The sequence below is a fragment of the Pristis pectinata genome, chromosome 37 (assembly GCF_009764475.1).
Source record: "Pristis pectinata isolate sPriPec2 chromosome 37, sPriPec2.1.pri, whole genome shotgun sequence".
Taxonomy (NCBI): Eukaryota; Metazoa; Chordata; class Chondrichthyes; order Rhinopristiformes; family Pristidae; genus Pristis; species Pristis pectinata.
This window is the reverse complement of record NC_067440.1, coordinates 3,657,148-3,677,588: the sequence shown is the minus strand read 5'-3', so window position 1 is coordinate 3,677,588 and position 20,441 is coordinate 3,657,148. Positions and strand designations below refer to the sequence as shown.

The 20,441-nt window shown below is 48.3% G+C and overlaps 3 non-coding genes across 3 annotated transcripts; 1 reads left to right on the top strand and 2 right to left on the bottom strand.

The window, feature by feature from the left end:
- Positions 1-17,596: 17,596 nt before the first annotated feature.
- trnaq-uug (transfer RNA glutamine (anticodon UUG)) lies at positions 17,597-17,668 on the bottom strand. Its single transcript has one exon. It is a non-coding gene; the product is annotated as a tRNA-Gln (tRNA).
- A 268-nt stretch (positions 17,669-17,936) lies between these two features.
- On the bottom strand, positions 17,937-18,008 carry trnaq-cug (transfer RNA glutamine (anticodon CUG)). The gene has a single exon. It is a non-coding gene; the product is annotated as a tRNA-Gln (tRNA).
- A 2,059-nt stretch (positions 18,009-20,067) lies between these two features.
- Positions 20,068-20,139, top strand: trnae-cuc (transfer RNA glutamic acid (anticodon CUC)). The gene has a single exon. It is a non-coding gene; the product is annotated as a tRNA-Glu (tRNA).
- The last annotated feature ends 302 nt before the right edge of the window (positions 20,140-20,441 follow it).

Genomic DNA, 20,441 nt, shown 5'->3' with positions numbered 1-20,441 from the left:
TATCTTCTGAAGATAAATTGTGAGCTAGGGCTATTCTTTGGAGAGGAGGATGAGGTGACTTGATAGAGGTGTACAAGATGCTAAGAGGCACAGATCGAGTGAACAGTCAGACTTTTTCCCAGGGTGAAAATGGTTCACACAAGCGGACATAATGTTATGATTGGAGGAATATACAGGGGGATTTCAGAGGCAAGTTATTTTAGTGGTGGGTGTGTGGAAAGCACTGCCGGCAGAGGTGGTGGCGGCAGATACATTAGGGACATTTAGAGACTCTAAGATAGACACAGGAATGATAGAAAATGGAGGGCCATGTGGGAGGGAAGGGTTAGATAAATCAGAGCAGGATAAAATGTCAGCACAGCATTGTGGGCTGAAGGGCCTGTGCTGTAGTGTTCTATGAAAGGACAATTTAATCTGACAAGTAGCACCTCCTCTAGTTCTGCATTGAGGGTCTTGGCTTGTATCTGGCTGCAGTCTCAAGAGTGGGACCCTGACCCATAAACTTCTCACTCGGTGGGATTGCTGGCAACCCTTCCCTAAAGGGCACTGGACAAATAGTGAGGTTGTGGATCCTGGTGACTGGCAGCCCAGAAACCTTCTGATTAGTTCAATTAAATTTCCCTTTCCAGTGATGGAAGGAGTGAATGGTGGTGTTACTGGGCCAGTGTCAGACCTCCCCACACCACTGCACCCCATGACGGTTCCCACATCACAATGAACTGTAACTGGGATCTGTCCCTGTTCCACAGGATCAGTGTGAATTGGGCAGGATCTCATTGTTCTCCCCCACTGGGATGTTTCCATCACAAATGGTGATGTGGTGACCAATTTCACAACCAAACTGACCACTCTCCTCACTCAGACCTGCTCCCCTGGGTAACCTTGTGTCTTTCAGATGGTTGGAGATTTCCTGGTCAACACCACCCACCTGAACTACACCCCCCCCCCCCCCCCCCCGGTTCACGGATCTGTCATTGTGCGAACTAATGGAGCCATCGTTCCCATTGAGCGCCGTTATTTCAGGTAACCACTAGGTGAATTCACTGGTGAAATCTCGGGCTAATGTGTTCCCTGAAGTTCTCCTAAAATGGCTGCTCTGTCCCTGCAGGAAGGGCAACGTGAGCAGTGACCCCATCAAACCCACCTGGATCCTGTTCAGCTCCACCAAGGCTGGAGAAGGGCATTTGTCATTCTCACTGCATCTGATGAATGGTGTGTGCTGGGTGGATGGGGAGGGGATTTCTGGAACCTCCCACTGGGAGTTAGACCCACTGTCTCCAACCCTTGTCCTCTTGTTCTCCAAATGACTGGGTCACAAAGCACACCTCCACTGTCTACTACCTGGGGGACCTCATTCACATCGAAGCCTCTGTTTCAATTACAACCACATTTCCCTGAAGCTCTGCATTGCCCGGTGTGTAGCCACACTGAGCCCAGACAAGGACCCCACCCCGCAGATACCCTATCATTGACTACAATGGGTAAGGAGCTGTCTGCTTTCTCCAGCTGCTCCTGTCTCAGTGGCTTCACTCGATTCAATTCATGTCCCTTCATCCCCAGTTGCCTCCTGGACAGCAGAGCTGAGGACTCCTCTTCAACCTTCGTGCTGCCAAGAGGGGACCGTGAGCTGGACAAGCTCCGGTTTGACCTGGACGCATTCTGCTTCTTTGGAGATGACCGTTCCTCGGTAAGAGGAACCCAGACATCAGGTTCTGGATTGTCAACAGCATTGTGAAAGGGGAGGGTGAGCATCCAGTCGTGGTACACATTGGTACCAGTGACATAGCTGGGATAATGGATGAGGTCCTCTAAAGTGAATATGGGGAGTTAGGAATGAAACTGAAAAGCAGGCCATCAAGGGTAGTCATCTCCTGATTACTGCCTGTGCCAAAATATGAAGATATGGCAGATGAATATGTGGCTGAAGAGTTGGTGCAGGGTTTGTGTATCATAGGGATCTCCACTGGGGAAGGTATTCCCTGTACAAAAGGGACAGGTTGTACCTGAACTCGAGAGGGACCAATGTCCTTGTGGGATGGTTTGCTGGAGCTTTTGGGGAGGGTTTAAACTAGGTTGGCAGGAGTATGGGAACCAGTGTTGGGTCAGATGATGGTGCAGTTGGTGTAAAGGTAGATGCAATGTGCAGAGAGTATGGAGGGATAGGCGGTGGATAGGGCATTAATGCAGTCAGTTAGATGGGTTGAAATGTGTTTACTTTCATGTGAGTAGTTTTAAGAGGAAGGGTGATGAACTGGGAGCATGAATCAGTGCATAGAATTACGATGTTGTGGCCATTTAAGCGATCTGTCTGTTGCAAGGGCAGGATTAGCTGCTTGATGTTCTGGGATTTGAATGTTTCAAAAGGATGGGGGGGGTGGGGGGTGGCATTGCTAATGAGGGATAGTACCACAGCTGCAGAATGGGAGGACATCATGGAGGGATCATGTACTGAGTCAGTGTGGGTGGAAGTCAGAGACAGGAAGGAAGCAATCGCTCTACTGGGAATATTCCATAGTCCCCCCCCCCCCCCCAACCCCAGCAATAGCAACTGGGACACCGAGGAGAAGATAAGTAGGTGGATTTTGGAAAGGTTCAGAAATAACAGGGTGGTTGTCATTGATGACTTCACCTTCCCTAATGTTGGTTGGCACCTCCACAGTGCAAAATGTTTAGATGGGGTAGAATTTGTTAGGTGTCCAGGAAGGCTTCCTGACACAGTATGTGGACAGGCCGACTAGAGGAGAGGCCGTACTGGATCGCGTACTAAGCAATGAACTTGGTTAGGTGACTGACCTCTCGGAGGGCAAGCATCTCGAAGATAGTGACCATAACTCCCTGACCTTTAGCATAGCCATGGACAGGGATAGGAGCAGACAATATGGGAAGTTTTTAATTGGGGGAGGGCTAATTACAATGATATTAAGCAGGAACTTGGGGATGTAAATTGGGAACAGATGTTCTCGGGGAAATGCAAAGAAATGTGGAGGCTGTTCAGGGACTACTTGCATGGGGTTCTGGATAGGTTTGTCCCACTGAGATGGGAAGGATGGTAGAGTGAAGGAAACATAGTTGACAAGGTGTAAGGTTTCTTCAAGAGCAAGAACTAAGCATACGGAAGGTTTAGCAAACAAACCAGACAGGCCACTTGAAAGGTAGCCAGGAAGGAGCTTGAGAAGGTACTCAGGAGAGCTGGAAGGGGACATGAGTTGGATTGAAGAAAACCCCAAGGCGTTCTACAGGTACATGACGAACTGGAAGGTGACTGGGGTGAGGGTAGGACCACTTGGGGATAAGGAGGAAATGTGCTTGTAGGTGGTAGGGTAGGTCCTTAATGAATACTTCAGTGCTCACCAGAGAGAGTGTATTGGACAAATGTGAGGTCAGTGTAGAACAGGCTAATGTGCTGGAGCATCTGAGGTTAAGAAAGAAGCTTGTTGAAGCTTCTGAGAAACATTAGGATAGGGGATTCCCTGGGGCCAGATGGGATGTACCCCCCAGGTTACTACAGGAAGCAAGGGAAAAGATTGCTGGGTTGTTGACGATTATCTTTTCAACCTCCCTAACCACAGGAGTGGTACCAGATTATTGAGGATGACAAATGTTTTGTTCAAGAATGATAACGGGGATTATCCAGGGAATTATAGACCAGTGAGTCTTGCATCAGTGGTGTGCAAACCATTGGAGAGGATTATCAGGAACAGGATATACAATCATTTGGAGAAGTGAGAGCCAGGTCGTGCCTCATTGTTTTTTCAAGGAGGTGACAAAACAAATTGAAGGTGGAGCAGTGGATGTGGTGTATATGGACTTCTATTAAGCATTTGACAACATTCCCCATGGTAGGCTCATCCAGAAAGTCATGAGACCCATGGAGACTTAGCTGTGAGGAATTGGCTTTCCCACGGAAGGTACTAGTAGATGGAGCATATTCTGCCTGGAGGTTAGTGACGAGTGATGTTCTGCAAGGATCTGTTCTGGGACCCCTGCTCCTTGTGATTTTTTAATATATAAATGACTTGGATAGGTTAGTAAGTTTCAGATGAAATGAAGTTCAGTGGTGTTGTAGATAGTGTAGAAGGTCGTTGTAGGTTACAACAGGATACAGACAGGATGCAGAGGTGGCAGATGGAGTTCAATCTGGAGAAGTGTGGTGATATTTGTAAGATTAACCTTGTACAAGGTTAATGGGAGGATTGTTATCAGTGTGGAGGTCTTGGGATCCAAGTCCATAGATCCTTCAAAGTTGCCACACAACACAAGTTGATAGGGTGGTTAAGAAGGCAGATGGTGTGCTGGCCATTGGTCGGGGTATTGAGTTCAAGAGCCGCAAGGTAATGTTGCAGCTCTATAAAACTCCGGTTAGACCACATTTAGAGCATTGTGTTCAGTTCTGGTCATCATTATAGGAAGGATGTGGAAGCTTTAGAGAGTGCAGAGGAGATTTACCAGGATGCTGCCTGGATTAGAGAATGTCTTCTGAGGCAAGGTTCGGTGAGCTAGGGATTTTCTCTTTGGAGTGTAGGAGGATGAGAGGCAACTTGATAGAAGTGTACAAGATTGAGGAGCATAGAGTGGAGAGTCAACACCTTTTTCCCCAGGGAAACAATATCCAATACCAGAGGACATCTGTTTAAGGTGAGTGGAGGAAAGTTTAGGGGAGATGTCAGGTGTGTTTTCTAGTGGTGTGTGCCTAGAGTACACTGTCAGAGGTGGTGGTAGAGGCTGCTACAATAGGGATAGCTGCTTTTGGAAACTGTTGAGGGAGATGACCTGCCGAGACCTAGCAGCTGTAGCCAGGTCAATGACACTGGGACCGGTCCTGCTGTTTGGAAGGGAGGAGAAGAGGAAGGCAGTAGTGATAGGGAACTCGATAGTCAGGGAAACAGATAGTAGCTTCTATGGCAGTGAGCATGAATCCCGGATGGTATGTTGACTCCCAGGTGCCAGTGTCCGGGATGTCACTGCTCGGGTCCACAGGATTCCAGAGCGGGAGGGAGAACAGCCGGAAGTCGTGGTTCATGTTGGTACCAACGACATAGGTGGGAAGAAGGATGAAGAAGTCCTGAAAAGGGGAGTTTCGCAAGTTAGGCAGAAGGCTGAAGAACAGGACCTCGAGGGTAGCGATCTCGGGATTGCTGCCACTGCCACGCGATAGTGAAGGGAGGAATAGGATGAGATGGCAGATAAATGCGTGGCTGAGAAGTTGGTGCAGGAGGGAGGGTTTTAGATTTTTGGATCATTGGGATCTCTTCTGGGGAAGGTGGGACCTGTACAGAGGACGGGTTACACCTAAACCTGAGGGGGAGGGGGTCAATATCCTTGCAGCCAGGTTTGCTAGGGTGGTTCAGGAGGGTTTAAGCTAGATTGCGAGGGGGAAGGGAACTAGAGGAGTAGGTCGGAGGAAGAAGGGGATGAAGAAAAGTCAGATCTGACAGGTAGAAAGGCTTTGAGGAAGGAGAAGCAGAGTACAGGCTACAAAAGTAGTAAGGAAGTTGGGCTAAAGTGCATTTAATTAAATGCAAGAAGCATCAGGGATATGAACTGAGAGCTTGGATAAGTACATGGGACTACAATATTGTAGCTATTACAGAGACATGGCTGACATCAGGGCAGGAATGGATATTGAATATTCCTGGTTTTTAGTGTTTTAAAAGGGATGGCGGGGGAGAAGAAGAGGAGGGGTGGCGATATGGGTCAGGGACACAGTTACAGCTGCAGAAAGGGTGGATAATGTAGAAGTATCCTCTCTAGTCAATATGGGTGGAAGTTAGGAACATGAAAGGGGCAGTTACCCTCCTGGGAGTATTCTATAGGCCCCCCCGGTAGCAGTAGGGATAGAGGAGCAGATTGGGAGGCAGTTCTTGGAAGGATGCGAAAAGAACAGGGTTATTATAATGGGAGACTTCAACTATCCAAATATTGATTGGCACCTACTTAGTGCCAAAGGTTTAGACGGGGCAGAGTACGTGTGTCCAGGACAGATTCCTGACGCAGTATGTTGACAGGCCGACTAGTGGAAATGCCATATTAGATCTCATTTTAGGTAATGAACCAGGACAGGTGACAGATCTATCGGGTGGGTGAGCATTTGGGGGACAGTGACCATTGCTCCATAACCTTTAGAATTGTCATGGACAGTGATAGGAGCAAAGAGAACAGGAAGATATTTAATTGGGGAAAGGCGAATTATGAGGCTATAAGGCGAGAACTTGGGAGTGTAAATTAGGATGATATTTTTGAAGGGAAATGTACTATGGAGATGTGGTCGATGTTCGGGGATCTTTTGCAGGATGTTAGGGATAAATTTGTCCCGGTGAGGTAGAGAAGGAATGGCAGGGTGAAGGAACCGTGGGTGACGAGAGAGGTGGAACAACTAGTTAGGAAGAAGAAGGCAGCATACATAAGGTGTAAGCAGCAAGGATCGGACAGGGCTCGTGAGGAATATAGAGTAGCAAGGAGGGAGCTTAAAGGGCTGAGCAGAGCGAGAAGGGGACATGAAGAGGCTTAGGCGAGTAGGGTTAAGGAGAATCCCAAGGCTTTCTTCTCGTACGTGAAGAGCAGAAGGATGGCTAGAGTAAAGTAGGTCCGATGAAAGACAAAGGTGGGAGAATGTGCCTGGAAGCTGTGGAAGTGGGTGAGGTTCTCAATGAATACTTTTCAGAATTCTCCAAGGAGAGGGGTCTTGATGATGCTGAGAACAGTGTAGGTGAGGGTAATGTTCAAGAGTATGTAGATATTTAGAGGATGTGTTAGAGTTGTTAGAAAATATTAGGACAGATAAGTCCCAGGGGCCTGACGGAATATTCCCCAGGCTGCTTCGGGAGGTGAGGGAGGAGACTGCTGAACCGTTGGTTAGGATCTTCGAGTCCTCGTCCACGGGGATGGTACCGGAGGATTGGAGGGTGGCGAATGTTGTCCCCTTATTCAAAAAAGATAGTAGGGATAGTTCAGGGAATTACAGACCGGTGAGCCTTACGTCTGTGGTGTGTAAGCTGTTGGAAAGGCTTCTATGAGATAGGATCTATGAGTATTTGGAGAAACATGGACTGACTGGGGACAGCCAGCATGGCTTTGTGAAGGGAAGATCATGTCTCACAAGTCTGATAGGGTTCTTTGAGGAGGTGAGCAGGAAGATTGAGGGTAGTGCAGTGGATGTGGTCTACATGGATTTTAGTAAAGCGTTTGACAAGGTACCGCATGGTAGGCTTCTTCAGAAGGTCAGAGGCCAATGGATCCAGGGAGGCTTGGCAGTGTGGATTCAGAATTGGCTTGCCTGTAGAAAGCAGAGGGTTGTGGTGGAGGGAGTGCATTCGGATTGGAGGGCTGTGACTAATGGTTCTGCAGGGATAGGTTCTGGGACCTCTACTTCTTGTGATATTTATTAATGACTTAGATGAGGGGGTGGAAGGGTGGGTTAGCAAGTTTGCAGATGACACAAAGACCAGTGGTGTTGTGGATAGTGTGGAGGGTTGTCGAAGCTTAGAGAGGGATATTGATAGGATGCAGAGCTGGGCTGACAAGTGGCAGATGGAGTTCAATCCAGAGAAGTGTGAGGTGGTACACTTTGGAAGAACAAACTCCAAGGTGGAGTACAAGGTAAATGGCAGGATTCTGGGCAGTGTAGAGGAGCAGAGGGATCTGAGGGTTCATATTCACAAATCACTGAAAGTCGCCTCATAGGTAGATATGGTAGTTAAGAAAGCTTATGGGATGTTAGCTTTCATAAGTCGGGGAATCGAGTTTAAGATCTGCGAAGTAATGATGCAGCTTTACAAAACTCTGGTTAGGCCACACTTACAGTACTGTCCCGTTCTGGTCGCTTCATTATGGGAAGGATGTGGAGGTGTTGGAAAGGGTGCAGAGGAGATTTACCAGGATTCTGCCTGGATTAGAGTATGGATTGAGGAGAGACTAAAGGAGCTGGGGCTTTACTCATTGGCGAGAACGAGAATGAGAGGAGACATGATAGAGGTATGCAAGATATTAAGAGGAATAGATAGAGTGGACAGCCAACGCCTCTTTCCCAGGGCACCAATGCTCAATACAAGAGGGCATGGCTTTAAGATAATGGGTGGGAAGTTCAAGGGAGATGTCAGAAGGAGTTGTTTCACCCAGAGAGTGGTTGGTGCATGGAATGTGCTGCCTGGGGTGGTGGTGGAGGCCGATACATTGGACAAGTTCAAGAGATTGTTAGATAAGCATATGGAGAAATTTAAGGTAGAGGGATATGTGGGAGGAAGAGGTTAGATAGTCTTAGGTGTGGTTGAAGGGCAGCACAACATAGTGGGCCGAAGGGCCTGTATTGTGCTGTATTGTTCTATGGTTCTATATCTAAGTGAATCTTGGATAGGCACATTGATGTTAAAAAAAAAGGGGGGGGTTATGGGCTGTTTAGGAGGGAAGGGTTAGATTGATCATGGAGTAGGTTAATAAAGGTCAGCTGAAGGGCCTCTGCTATACTGTTCAGTTCTCCATGTTGGGAGGGAGTCACTAAATGAAGAGTTCATTGTGTCCTCGGGTTTTCATCAGTTGTCTCCTGAGAGTTGCTGCCGTGGATCGGAGAGATTCCATGAACAAAGGTTGTACTTGGTAGAAGATGCAGAATATATGAGTACACCTGTCACTATGGGTGGGTTCCTTGTGAAGTGATGCCCCACCTGACTGATGGATTGGTTCTCTTGTTGAGCTGGAGCCCACTGGAAGAATCAAACACTGATGTTTGTGCCTGTTGTCACGTGGGCAAATGTAGTGCCACAGGGGAGTTCTGATTCCCTTCCAGAGGAAGGAGGGAACTTGTGCCTGAAGCTAGTAGGATGTTGGTGGTCTGGATGGTAGAACGTGACCTCTCTCCTTCCTACACCACCCACTACCTGGAATGTGTGACCCTGCAGGGAGTGACGCTGCAGTGACTTGGGAGGGGAAGGCATCGTTGTGACCCCTGGTCATTCTGGACACTGCCACCCACTTGGAAACGGAGTCCCTGAATGAGATTGAGCATCGGAGACTGGAGAGGTCTCCAGGGGGTGAGTTGACCCGCTGCCAGTTTCCACTTGCTCCTCGGTGTTTCCCTCACTGACCACTGGATTCTCATTGCTCTGTACGTGTGGAGACTGAGGTGGTCCTGTCCGTGGCTCTGACTGTGACAGCTCTTTCTCTGATCTCTGCTGTGTTGACAGCCTTATTCCTGTATAGGAAACACCAGCAAACCCTGGTCAGTTGCTGATCGATGAACAATAATGCAGCGGTTGTTTCTACCTGGTGTGGTGTCTCATGTCCCTGAGCTTGGGGTTTGCACCAGTGCTTTTACACACGTGTGCTGCTTGCACAGGGCTGTCACCACGGGAACCAGGAACCAATGGGTGTGTCTCTGACCCCAGCAGTGCTGCCTGGTCATTGACGTCAGAACTGGATGCAACATCGTGACATTTGTAGATCAGTTTGTCACTGGTCACATCTGCTTCTGTGGAAGGGGATGTGGGATTGGTTTTGTCCCACTGGGAGCAGCCTTACCCCCGAGTTTTCTTTTGTGGGTTCCAGGAGCAGCTCCATTCCTGTGTGGAGTGAGCTCAGATGGTCCTGTACTTGAATTGGAGTGAGGCAGTTGTATTGGAAGGTTCAGACTGAGGGATTGGTGAGTTTGTTTCCTCTGGAGTCTAGAACTGGGCCACTGTCACAGGGTCTGAGGCATCAATTCACCAGGAACCCACCTGAGGGGGAGAGAGGCACTCACACATTCTGCATCTTCTGCCCTGGGCCCAGGTGAGATTTCTCTTCTGCTGTTGACTCAATTCACCAACATGTCCAACAGATACAGTGCAGGCACTTTGTGTCTTCTGCTCTTGTCTGTGACCTTTCTGTGTAGATTCCTCCCTCTGTTCCTTCGGACAGGATTTGAAGTTGGTCATTGTTCACCCACCTCATTTCTCCCAGGCGTTCACTGGAAACTCTTTCAGTCCTGGTCCTGCAAAATGTGGATGCTGTGGCAAGGCGAGGGTTAAGATAGTGAGCAGGCAGAGATGGTTTGCGGACAATGTGCAGTCACCCGTGCTGAGCAAGGTCCTTGAGAGCAGAGCTCCTCTTTGTACAGCATGGGGCCCGAGGTCACCAGGCACACCAAGCCAAGATCAGGATGCAAACGAAGGATGCAAGGCACACACTAGCTAATGGACAATTACTTTACCAACTCTGAGGTATTTATGGCCATTAACATGTTTCTATTGGTCACCAACACCTATTAATGGAACATGATTGGTGTTTTATACATGCAAAGGAAGGATTTTAAGGTACACAAGATTTTAATTGGTCAATATCTGCTTGAAAAGACAACTCTTTGCTGAAACTTCGGAATAGGTTGGTAACGGGCTGGGCTGTTCTTTGTGCACAGGTAAATAAAGTGCGATTGAGAAACGAGTGCAAGTTGTCAGTCCAGTTAATCAGCGAGGACAAAAGGTCTGTCTCATTCCTGTCCTGTTCCATGTAGTGAGAGCTCCACATACCCCTCTCCTGCACCCTTCCCCAAGAACTGGGCAATGGAAATTGCTCTGATCTGGGACACATTTGGAACACTCTCATTTGTGTCAGTGAAGTCTGTTCTTGGCTTTCAGCTCAGCCAGGATCTTTCAGCATGAATGTCCCCGGTGTGCATTTGTTGGTTTGGTTGTAATCTCTTGTGCTGTATCGTGAGGAGGAAAAGGTGGGGAGATGGGAGAGAGAATTAGTTGCGTGAAATGATGGAGAGACACGACAGCTCCTGTACACGCACTTCCCAAGGTGGGTAACCCTGACCCTGTAACCACACTTCTTTCAATAAATGAGATCATCTCCTTCCCTCTGCCTGCTGAGTTTACCTGCTGTGTTTCCATCTGCTGGCAGTTTCCAAAATCCACCTCTGCAGATCAAGTGCCCATGAGGGAAGCAGTATCAGTGGGGAATCAGTGACTCCTGCTGGGTTTTCCTTGACTAAGGAAATAATTTTTCATCAATATTTGATTGTGCATCAATCCTGAGCCCAGAGCTGGGAGATCACCACCTCCCCAGTCTCAAAAACAAGAGCAATGATCTAATCTGTTTTCTCTGTATTTCCTCAGTCTTTTACTCGTGAGTTCTTGAGTTTGACAAGGAATCAAAGTGGATCCCTTGAAGAGTAAGATGAGAAGATGAGAGGAATCAGGAGAGCTTTGGCAGACAAGGGAAAGGAGAATCCTAAGTTCATTGAGCAAAAAGGGCAATTGGGATGAGAGGGGGGATCTTAAGCATCAGTGTGGAGCTACAGGGGATGGACTGGGCATTTACTGTGGAGGTCACTGAAGCTGTAGAATTCAGGGAAGAGAATAGCTGTGTCCTGAAACGTCCAGATATTTTTTTTAAATTTAAATTTTATTTAGAGTGTGGTAACAGGCACTTCCGGCCCAACGAGTCCACGCTGCCCATTTTAAACCCAAATTGACCTACTCATACGTCTTTTTGAATGTGGGAGGAAACCGTAGCACCTGGAGGAAACAGACACAGGAGAACGTACAAACTCCTTACAGACAGCGGGAATCGAACCCCGATAGCTGGTGCTGTAATAGCGTTGCGCTAACAACTACGCTACCGTGCTGCCCATCAGAGGCGCTGGTTGTCTTCAACTGCATAAAGGTGGATAAATCTCCAGGGTCTGACCAAGTATATTGTGGGAAGCTAGGGAAGAAATTGCTGGGGTCCTGGTAGAGATTTTGAATCTTTGTTTGTTATTCAGATTCTGGGAGACTGGAGGGTGGCGAATGCTGTGCCTTTTATTGAAAGTTTGCAAGGACAAGCCAGGGAACTACAGGCCAGTGCACCCAGGATCAGTGCTTGGAATGTTATTGGAGGGGATTCTGAGAGACGGGTTCGATCTGCATTTGGAAAGGCAAGGACTGATTTGGGACAGTCAGCATGGTTTTATGTGGGAAATAGTTTCTCTTGAATGTGAGCTTTTGATGAGATGACCAAGAGAATTGACAAATGCAAGGTGATGGGTGTTGTCCAGATGGACTTCAGGAAGACATTTGACAAAATCCCACCTGGTAGGCTGGTCTGGAGGGTCAGATCACATAAGCTAGAAAATTGGATACAAAATTGTTTTGGTGGAAGGAGTCAGGGCAATAGAACAGCGCAGGAAGAGTCCATTCAGGCCACAATCTGTGCCAAACACACAGCTAAGTTAACGTAAACGCCTTCCAGCTCTACCTGATCCACATCCCTCCATTTCCCACGTATTCATGTGTCTACCTAACAGCCTCTCAGATGCCAGGATCATATCTGCTTCCACCACTACCCCGGCAGCCTGTTCCAGACACCTGTGTGTGTACGTAAAAGGAAACTTGCCCCACACATCACCTTAAAGCTATGTCCTCAAGTATTTGACTCAGGGTGGGGGGTGAAAGACTGACTGTCTATGCCTCCAATCTTAAACTTCTATCAGGCCTCCCCATGGCCTCTGCCACTCCAGAGCAAACAACCCAGGTTTGTCCAACCTCTCCTTGTATCTCATCCTCTAATCCAGGCAGCATCCTGCTAAACCCCTTCTGCACCCTCTCCAGTCTCCATCCTTCCTGTAATGGGGCAACAAGAATTGCACACAATGCTCCAAGTGCGGCTGAACCAAAGATCTGTGCAAATGCAACTTGACTCTACTTTTGTACTCAATGCCCTGACCGATGAAGGCAAGTGTGCCACATGCTGTCTTTACCACACTATTACTTGAGCGGCCACTGTTAGTGAGCTATGGACCTGGACCGCAAGATCCCTCCGTACGTCAATGCTGTTCATGGTCCTTTCCCCTGACCTATGACCACCCAAAGTGCAACACCTCACACTTGCTCAGATTAAACTCATCTGCCATTTCCCTGCCCCGTATCTGTAACTGATCTATATTCTGCTGTATCCTTTAGCCCGCTATATTGTCCACAACCCCACCAATCTTTGTCTGCAGTGGTGGAGTGTTTCCAGGGTGAAGGTCTGTGACCAGTGGGCTGCCACAGGGATTGGTGCTGGGTCCACTGTTTGGCAGCTATGTTAATGATTGGGATGGGACTGTAGTCGGCATGGTTAACAAGTTTGTGGATGGTATATTGTGCACAGTGTAGATTTATCTAAGGTTAGCACAGGATCTCAATCAACTGGGAAAGTGGGCCAAGGAATGGCAGATGCAATTTAACTTGGACAAGAGTGAAGTTTTGGATTTTGGGTTGTTAAAGCAGGACAGGAACTGCACTGTACATGACAGGGCCCTGCGGTGTGGTGTAGAACAGAGAGGGGTACAAAGTTCCCTGACAATAGTGATACAGGTGGATGGTGGTGAAGGCATTTGGCACATTTGCCTTCATTAGTCAGGGCACATAGTACAAGAGTTGAGATGTCATGTTCCAGCTGTACAAGACATCAGTGAGACCGTGCTCGGAGTTTTGTGGGGTTCTGGTCACCAGGCTACAGGAAGGATGTCATTTGTCTGGAAGAGGTGCAGAAACGATTCCCAAGGCTGTTACCGGGACTGCAGGGCTTGAGTTACAAGCAGAGCCTCGACTTTCTTCTGGAGCTTTGGAGGTTGAGTGGAAAGATTTAAAGGGGACCTGAGGGGCAAGTTTTTAGTGGTGGGTCTGTGGAAAGAGCTGCCAGAGGGAGATCAAATTTGAGGGCAGACCATAACATTAATAGCAGGCCTCTGAGCAGTGTAGAGGAATAGAGAGATCTTGGTGTCCACATCCACAGATCCCTCAAGATTGCCATGCAGGTCGATAGGGTTGTTAAGAAGGTGTATGGTGTGTTCTTTAGTCGGGATATTGAGTTCAAGAGCCGTGAGGTGATGCTGCAGCTCTCTAGAACTCTGGTTTGACCTCACTTGGAGTATGGTGTTCATTTCTGGTCACCTCATTATAGGAAGGATGTGGAAGCTTTAGAGAGGGTGCAGAGGAGATTTACCAGGATGGGGGTGTGGAACGTGCTGCCTGCAGAGGTGGTGGGGGGAAGATTCATTAAGAGATAAGATGCATTTAAGAGACACATAGAAAAATAGGGGGCTATCATGCATGTGTCTATGTGGGAGGGAAGGGTTGGATAGATCTTAGAGCAGAATAGAATGTCGGCACAACATTGTGGGCTGAAGGGCCTGTACTGCGCTGTAGTGTTCTATGTTCTAAATGGTGGAGGTGGGAAAAATGACAACATTGAAAAGGCATTTCGACAGGTGAATGGACCGGAAAGGTTCAGAGGGATAGGGGCCGAATGCAGGGAGATGGGACAAGCTCAGTTGGGCAGCTTGGTCAGCATGGATGAGGTGGGCCAAAGATTTTGTACCACTGAGGGGATAACATGATACCTTTATTCAGATGTGCAACAAAACACAGTGAAACGCATCTTTTGCATAGTGTTCAGGGGGCAGGCAGCAAGTGTCGCCACGCTTCCGGCGCCAGTATAACATACCCACAACTTCCTAACCCGTACGTCTTTGGAATGTAGGTGGGGAACCCATGCAGACACAGGGAGAACGTACATGCTCCTGACAGACAATGACTTGAATTAAAGCTGGGTCGCTGGTGATGTAGTAGCATTGCGCTAACTGCTGCACTACTGTGATTAACTTAAATGTTCTTTCCATATAGAACATAGAAAAACTACAGCACAATTCAGGCCCTTCAGCCCACAAAGCTGTGCCGAACATGTCCCTACCCTAGAAATTACTAGGCTTACCCATAGCCCTCTATTTTTCTAAGCTCCATGTACCTATCCAATAGTCTCTTGAAAGACTCTATCGTATCCGCCTCCACCACCGTTGCCGGCAGCCCATTCCACACACTCACCACTCTCTGAGTATAAAACTTACCCCTGACATATCTATATCTACTCCCCAGCACCTTAACCCTATGTCCTCCTGTGGCCACCAATTCAGCCCTGGGGAAAAGCATCTGACCATCTACCCGATCAATACCTCCCATCATCTTATACACCTCTATCAGGTCCCCTCCCCCCTCATCCTCCGTCTCTCTAAGGAGAAAAGGCCGAGTTCCCTCAACCTGCTTTCATAAGGCATGCTGCGCATTCCAGGCAGCATCCTTGTAAATCTCCTCTGCATCCTTTCTATGGCTTCCACATCCTTCCTGTAGTGAGGTGACCAGAATTGAGTACAATACTCCAAGTGGGGTCTGACCAGGGACATATATAGCTGCAACAATACCTCGCGGCTCCTAAATTCAATTGATGAAGGATAATACACCATATGCCTTCTTAACCACAGAGTCAACCTGTGCAGCAGCTTTGAGTGTCCTATGGACTTGGACGCCAGGTCCCTCTGATCTTCCACACTGCCAAAAGTCCTACCATTAATACTATATTCCGCCAACATATTTGACCTACCAAAATGAACCACTTCACACTTATCTGGGTACTAAAGGAGGTGGCTCTAGAAATTGTGGATGCATTGGTGATCATTTTCCGATGTTCCTTAGATTCGGGGTCAGTTCCTGAGGATTGGAGAATGGCTAATGTTATCCCACTTTTTAAGAAAGGAGGGAGGGAGAAAACGGGGAACTATCGTCCAGTTAGCCTAACATCTGTGGTGGGGAAGATGCTAGAGTCCATTATTAAGGATGAAATAGCGGCATATTTGGATAGCAATGATAGGATTGGGTCGAGTCAACATGGATTTACTAAGGGCAAATCATGCTTGACTAATCTACTGGAGTTTTCTGAGGGTGTAACCAGGAAAATAGATGAGGGAGATTCAGTGGATGTTGTGTACCTCGACTTTCAGAAGGCATTTGATAAAGTGCCGCACAGGAGATTGGTGGGTAAAATTAGGGCTCATGGAATTGGGGGGCGGGTATTAACATGGATAGAAAACTGGTTGGCGGATAGGAAACAAAGGGTAGGGGTGAATGGATATTTCTCAGGATGGCAGGCCTTGACTAGTGGGGTGCCACAGGGCTCGGTGCTGGGACCGCAGCTGTTTACGATCTATGTTGATGATTTAGATGAAGGCATTGTGAATAACATTAGCAAGTTTGCTGATGATACAAAGTTGGGTGGCAGTGCGACATGTGTAGAGGAAGTTAGGAGAATTCAAGGTGATTTGGATAGGTTGGGTAAGTGGGCAGATACCTGGCAGATGAAGTTTAATGTGGATGAGTGTGAGGTTATCCACTTTGGGAGCAGGAACAGGAAGGCGGATTATTATCTGAATGGTGTGGAGTTAGGTAAGGGGGAAATACAAAGGGATCTAGGAGTCCTTGTTCATCAGTCACTGAAAGTGAATGAGCAAGTGCAGCAGGCGGTGATGAAGGCTAATGGAATGTTGGCCTGTATTACAAGGGGAATTGAGTACAAAAGCAAAGAGATTCTTTTGCATTTGTACAGGGCCCTGGTGAGACCACTCCTGAAGTATTGTGTACAGTTTTGGTCTCCAGGGTTAAGGAAGGATATCCTGGCTATGGGGGGCGTGCAGCGTAGGTTTACGAGGTTAATTCCGGGGATGTCGGGACTGTCTTATGCTGAGAGGTTGGAGAGACTGGGATTGTACACGCTGGAATTGAGAAGATTGAGAGGGGATCTGATTGAAACATACAGGATTATTAAGGGATTAGACAAGATAGAGTTAGGAAATATGTTCCAGATGTTGGGGAAGTCCAGGACCAGGGGGCATAATTTAAGAATAAGGGCTAGGCCATTTAGGACAGAGGTGAGGAAAAACTTCTTCTCCAAGAGGGTTGTGAATTTGTGGAATGCACTGCCTCAGAGGGCAGTGGTGGCCAATTCTCTGGGCACTTTCAAGAAGGAGCTAGATAGGTTTCTTATAGATAGGGGAATCAAGGGATATGGGGACAAGGCAGGAACATGATATTGATTGTTGAGGATCAGCCATGACCTCAAAATGGCGGTGCAGACTCGAACGGCCGAATGGTCTACTTCTGCTCCTATTGTCTATTGTCTATTGTCTATCTGGGTTGAACTGCATCTGCCACTTCTCCGCCCAACTCTGCATCCTATTTATGTCCCTCTCTAACCTCTGACAGCCCTCCAAACTATCCACAACACCCCCAACCTTTGTGTCATCCGCAAACTTACTAACCCACCCCTCCACTTCCTCATCCAGGTCGTTTATAAAAATCACAAAGAGTAATGGTCCCAACACAAATCTCTGAGGTACAGCACTGGTCACCGACCTCCACTCAGAATACAACCCTTCAACGACCTTTCATCTTTTAATGAAAGACTCTCAGCACAATAGGCAAAGCTTGGAAAGGAAGCGCCTGCTTGATTCTCCTGTACAATCAAATTACACCGTGAATACAGGTGCAGAGAAAACATCATGTCCCAGATTAAGGCCACATTGCTGTTCTCCACACTGGGGGTGGGGGGGAATGGTGGTGACCTCCCAGGTTTGGGGACCATTACTCTTTAATATCCCAGGTTACTCTTGGCAACAGTGACTATGAAAGTGCTTGGTTTGTAACCCAGGACCACACCAACAGCAGGCCTGTCTTCTGCTGATTCAGCAGCACAGAATGCTGCATGAGGTTATTAACTAACATTTAATAGATATTTAGTCAGGTACATGGATGGGAAAAGTTTAGAGGGATTATGGTTCCACCGAGATTCGAACGCAGATCACTGGATTCAAAGCCCAGAGTGCTCACCATTACACCATGGAACCTGCACACCCTCAGTCAATGTCACACCACCTCCCCACCATCAGACCCTCTCATTCCAGCTGGAGGGGATTGTCACCGGGTGCAAAGTCAAACCAAGAATGAAGAACCTCAGCCAAAAAGGGAACGATCTCAGGACCCATGGAGTTGAACTGAGACCTTGAATAAAACGAATTGCAGCGAAAGCTCAGATGGCTGCTTTGGTTCATCAAAGGTTCTCCCTTTTGACCTCTGGATGCATCCGCAAGGGCAGCACAGCACTTGACAACAAGTAGGTTCCACCGAGATTTGAACTCGGATCGCTGGATTCAGAGTCCAGAGTGCTCACCATTACACCATGGAACCACAGAAAATGCTGACTGCTTTTCCTGGCCCAACATTGTACACTTGGGCTGAAGCAGCATGAAAGTCTCCCTGTTCTTTTGGGATTACAGGCCAATTCATCCAAGTACTCTTCTACGTTCTTTTGTCCATGTTCTCACCTTCTAACTGCTCCCATTCACCCACTGACCGAAACACTATGTCTACAGCTGATCCCCATGTTCACCCCAGTTTTACCCTATCAGAAACACCCCCACCCCCACCGTCCGTCTTTCTCTCCTCTCTCGCTTCCCTCCCCCAGTGAGGCAGCGACTGTGGAGGCGGAGAACTGGATAAGGCTGGGCTTGTTCCCCTGGAGCAGAGGAGGCAGAGGGGGCCTGATAGAGGGAAGCAGATCTGAGGGGCAGAGATGGACTGGGAAATAGATACCTTAAGATACCTTTATTAGTCACATGAACATCGAAACACACAGTGAAATGCATCTTTTGCGTAGAGTGTTCTGGGGGCAGCCCACAAGTGTCGCCACACTTCCGGCGCCAACATAGCATGTCCGCAACTTCCTAACCCGTATGTCTTTGGAACGTGGGAGGAAACCGGAGCAACCGGAGGAAACCCGCATAGACACGGGGAAAACGTACAAACTCTTTACAGACAGCGGCTGGAATTGAACCTGGGTCACTGGCGTTGTCATAGCGTTACGCTAACCGCTACATTACCGTGCCTGCCCACAAGTAGAGGTGTTTTAAAACCATTTAGTGGAGGTTTGGGGATCTGAGGAAGAATGTTTTCATCCAGAGGGATGTGGAATGAGGAACACACTCCCTGGCAGAGAGTATTTCAGGATGACCACTTGAATCGCCATAAGTGTAGAAGGTTATGGAGCAGGTGTTGGTAGGTGGGAGGGTGTAGATGGCTGGACCAGGTGGCATGGACCAGGTGGGCCAAAGAGCCTGTTTCTGTGCTGTGTGACCGACTCTGTGACGCACACATCACGACCACCAGAGTGGTTCCGAGGCTGCGTGTTCTGTGGGCAGTGACTCACCTCCTTCCCCCATCTACAGGGCACATGTCGCGGATGTGATAAAACGCTCAGCACCAACAGCCCACAGGAAACTCGCCCCCACTCAGGACAAGCCAACCAAAGCGAACAATTTTTCCTCTCACCGCTGGTGCACCACCTACAAAATGCATTGAGGTAGCCGCCCAGGATACTGCGCCAGCACCTCCCAATCCACGGCGTGTATGACTGAGCAGGTGGGTAACAACACCAGCGGGAACTCCCCTCCAACTCGCGTCCCTTCCTCACTTGGAAGAACACTGCCTTTCCTTCATCGTCACTGCAACTCCCGACCCAAAGACACTTTGGCAGCACCTTCACCAGAGGGTGGGTCAAGTAAACTCTCACCACCCAGACCCTCCCCCACAACCGTCAATAAATGCTGGCCTTGCCGATGATGCGCAGATCCCAGAAATACAAAATCCATCGCACTGAGTGATACCAGTACAAAGGCAGCAGCTGCCTCCCTGATTATAACAGGATGTTGACAGGATGCAGAGCTGGGCTGAGAGGTGGCAGACGGATTCAACCTGGATAAGTGTGAAGTGATACACTTCGGGAGATCGAATTTGAAGACAGAATACAAGGTTAATGACAGGACTCTTAGCAGTGTGGAGGAACAGAGGGATCTTGGAGTCCAAGTCCATAAATCCCTCAAGGTTGCCGGGCAGGTTGACACAGTTGTTAAAAAGGAATATGGTGTATTGGCCTTCATTAGTCAGGGTATTGAGTTCAAGAGCCGCGAAGTGATGTTGCAGCTCTAAAAAACTCTGGTTAGACCATACTTGGAGTATTGTGTTCAGTTCTGGTTGCCTCCTTATAGGAAGGATGTGAAAGCTTCAGAGAGGGTGCAGAGGAGGTTTACCAGGATGTTGCCTGGATTGGAGAGCATGTCTTATGAGGATAGGTTGAGTGAGCTAGGGCTTTTCTCTTTGGAGGGTGAGACATGACTTGATAGAGGTGTACAAGATGGTAAGAGCCATAGATCAAGTGGACAGTCAGAGACTTTATCACAGGGCAGCAGCTTCCCTGGTGGTCTAGTGGTTAGGATTCGGCGCTCTCACCGCCGCGGCCCGGGTTCGATTCCCGGTCAGGGAACAGTTCCTTTTGCTCTCAGTCCTCGCTGCACTTCAGGGCCGGACTGGTGTTAGCTTCTGGAAGAGTTTGTGTCCTTCAAAATACCTCGCCTGATATCACTGCTGGTAATGAGCTGGTCTTTCTTAGTCGGGGCACTGATTCAGGAGTCAGGAAGTTATGCTGCAGCTTTACCAAACTGTGGTTAGGCCGCATCTGGTGTATTGCATTCAGTTCTGGTCGCCCCATTACAGGAAGGATGTGGAGGGTTTAGTGAGAGTGCAGAAGAGGTTCACCAGGATGCTGCCTGGATGAGAGAGCATGTG